This window comes from Ricinus communis, chromosome 1 (assembly GCF_019578655.1).
Source record: "Ricinus communis isolate WT05 ecotype wild-type chromosome 1, ASM1957865v1, whole genome shotgun sequence".
Taxonomy (NCBI): domain Eukaryota; kingdom Viridiplantae; phylum Streptophyta; class Magnoliopsida; order Malpighiales; family Euphorbiaceae; genus Ricinus; species Ricinus communis.
Window position 1 is genome coordinate 26603912 of NC_063256.1, and position 3236 is coordinate 26607147.

Sequence of the window (3236 nt, forward strand, 5' to 3'; positions counted from 1 at the left end):
AAGCTCAAAAAACAACCTTATGATTTAGTGTTTTTACACTTGAGGGACATAGGTATTTTTTATCAAAGAAGTAAAGTGTGTTTCATTTTTTTAGCATTTTCTAGGTACTTTTAATATTCTTTTTTATTTTTTAGATTGTAAATATTAATAGAAATATAAATATTTGATAAAATAATTATTTTTAATTAATTTACCATTCAATTAGATATTTTGTAATCATAAAAAATTATTAAAATGTATTTTTTAATTTTAATCAAATTTAAGAATAATTTTTTAAAATAAATTTCTAATATATTTATGAATTCTTTGATGCATTTTTAGATGCCACGTTGCTTATAAAATCATAATTTAGTAATAGCACATATTAAATACATGCAAAACTATGTAAAGAATAATAAAAATATAAATGTGTACATAAAAAATGCTGAGAAAATAAAACATGTGATACTCCTTTGATATAAAAAATATCTCGGATGCTAAATTACTTAAAAATACTTATGTTATTAAAAATTTATGTTTCTATTGATATTTACAATCTAAAAAATGAGAAATACATTGAATATATCTAAAAAATATTATTAAATAAAATACATGTTACTCTTTTGATACAAAAAATATCTCTGTTCCTTAAATGTAAGAGCGCTGCAGGGTAGCTTTTTAAACTTTACCCTTTTCATTATCTTGATCAGTCTCATCCTACCCATAAAAGCTATCGAACAGACATTTATTCAGACTATGAAGATTTAAGAATTATGATTGGAAATGGAACTGCAATAGGAAAAAATGCAATTGAATTAGGAGAAGATACTGATGCAAGAACACTTGAGGAAGAAGAAAAGAGACATTCTACTTTAGATGAGTTAAGTTATGATACTAATACTAGAACATTCATTCAGAATGATATGCAAGGTTCCTTTTATCAATCTCCATCTTATTGATACTCCATTTCACTGTTATCCTTTGACACTATTAACCTAGATGTCTTTCCAGCATGCCAAAAACATAATAAAAGTGAGTTTGAAGGAAAAATTACCTCTTCTAAGTCTAATAATAATCAAGCAGAATTTCGTTGACAAGTTCGCTGAAGCTATTAAGTCATTTGACAATAGTGAACACAATTATTGGGATTTTATCAAGGAAATACCAAACTTAGATAAGCATGCATGTTTCAAGGCACTTAAATTGCTTAATACTAGAGCAAAGAATATTAGGTTCTTGAAAATGACTCTTGAAGAGCGTTTTGGATGGATAACTTATTAGTTGGAGCAGTAAAAAATGAAATTATTTAATTACAGATATTATTATTATTTTCTTAGTTTTAATTAGTAATGCATTTTGCTACTTTGTACTTTTTAAACAAAAAATTCATGTAAGTAACAAATTATATTATTTTAGAATATTTTAATTATTGTATTTATTTTCATGTTAGTATTTATGAATGAATCCATTTAGAACTATTATGTTATAACTTTCTAATATTAATATATATTTACACATAGATTTATTATTTTCTTTTTAGATAATATTTATACATCTTAAACATGAACAGAGATGATGAAGTAGAATATCAAAGGATAAAAGAAGAAGAAGAAACGGACGAAGAACGATATGAAACTTTTAAGCATTTATTGGGGACAATTCAAGCAATTAAATTTGTCTTTAATGAGATTATAGTTAGTATGTCCCAAAATTGTGTCCAATATCCTTTATCTGGATGACCAAAAGCTTCAAATGGACTACATTGAAGCTGTTAATGGTACTCATATTCCTGTAATGGTTACTGACGTGACATTAGTAGCTACCGTAATCATCATGGAGCAATTTCACAAAATGTCTTAGCAGCTTGTAACTTTGATTTGAAATTCATATATGTGCTTAGTGGATGGGAAGGATCTACACATGACTCAAAAATATTAAATAATGCTCTATCAAGGAGTAATGGACTTAAAGTGCCACAAGGTACTCTCAATCTATTTATTGCAATTTCAATTTATTCTCACTGTTTAATATATTTTTTTATCTTTTTATCATATATTTTTATTATATATATTTTAAGTAAGTATTTTTTGGTGAATCGTGGAATTCCAAATCGACTTCAGCTTTTAGCTCCTTTGAAGGTGTTCGCTATCATCTTCAAGATTTCCACGATCAAGGTCGTCATCCAGAAAATGCAAATGAGTTATTCAATCTTCGTCATGCTTCTTTGAGAAATACAATTGAGAAATTATTTGATATCTTTAAATCGTGGTTTATAATTTTTATAACAGCTCCTCCATTTCCATATAGCACACAAGCAGAGTTAGTGTTGGCATGTGTAGGACTGGTAACTTTCTTCGAAAAGAGTGTCATTCAGATGAATTTTCAATTGAACCAGATAGTGAAACTTTATCATTTCCAACTATACCAGTTAATCAAGAGGAGGATTTTGAATTATTTGTCGAGACTCAAGAGCAACAAAGAAATACTGCCAATGAATGATGGACTACTATAGCTACTAATATATGAAATGATGTTGGGCATGTGGATAATAATGACATTAATTTTTTTTCTAATATTATTTTAGGTTTTGTTACATGGAATTAGTTAGATTTTTTAATTAAAGACATCAATTAAAGATATCCATTTTTATTGATTATTCTAAAATTTTTATTTTATCATTTAATAAAGATTAATTTATTACATTAAACTATGTATATTAAAATCAATAAGATTTTTCAATGTTTATAAAAGTCATAAATGTTATTTTTGAAAATAAAGTCTATAAAAGTCATTGCCAAATTCATAAACTCTATAAAAGTCTTCCAAAATAAAGTCTATAAAAGTCATTAATAAATTCATAAACTCTATAAAGTCATTAAAAGTCTATAAACTCTACAAAAGTCATTCACTTAAAAAAAAGTCTATAAATGTCATTAAAAATCTTAATTGAATGCACTCTCCATAAACAAACAAAATGACATGGATATCCACATGGATTTGTTTATTTATTATTATTATCTTCAACTTAAGCGACGTTAATTGATTTGTTTCATACTATCATTTCTGTCAAAAAATCTCAATAAAGTAAAAATCAAAATATAAGGACTTAATAAAACACAGTACATGTACATGGCTCGATAAAATAAATACGATTAGGTCAAAGCATTAGGACATAGCTCCTTAATCCGTTTCTAGATTTTCTATTCTCCTCACCTCCTTTTTCTTATGTTTACTTTTATGCTTTAGGACACATATTA

At 26.0% G+C, this 3236-nt stretch overlaps 1 pseudogene; it reads left to right on the plus strand.

The window, feature by feature from the left end:
* Positions 1-752: 752 nt before the first annotated feature.
* On the plus strand, positions 753-2478 carry LOC107261819 (annotated as a pseudogene).
* The last annotated feature ends 758 nt before the right edge of the window (positions 2479-3236 follow it).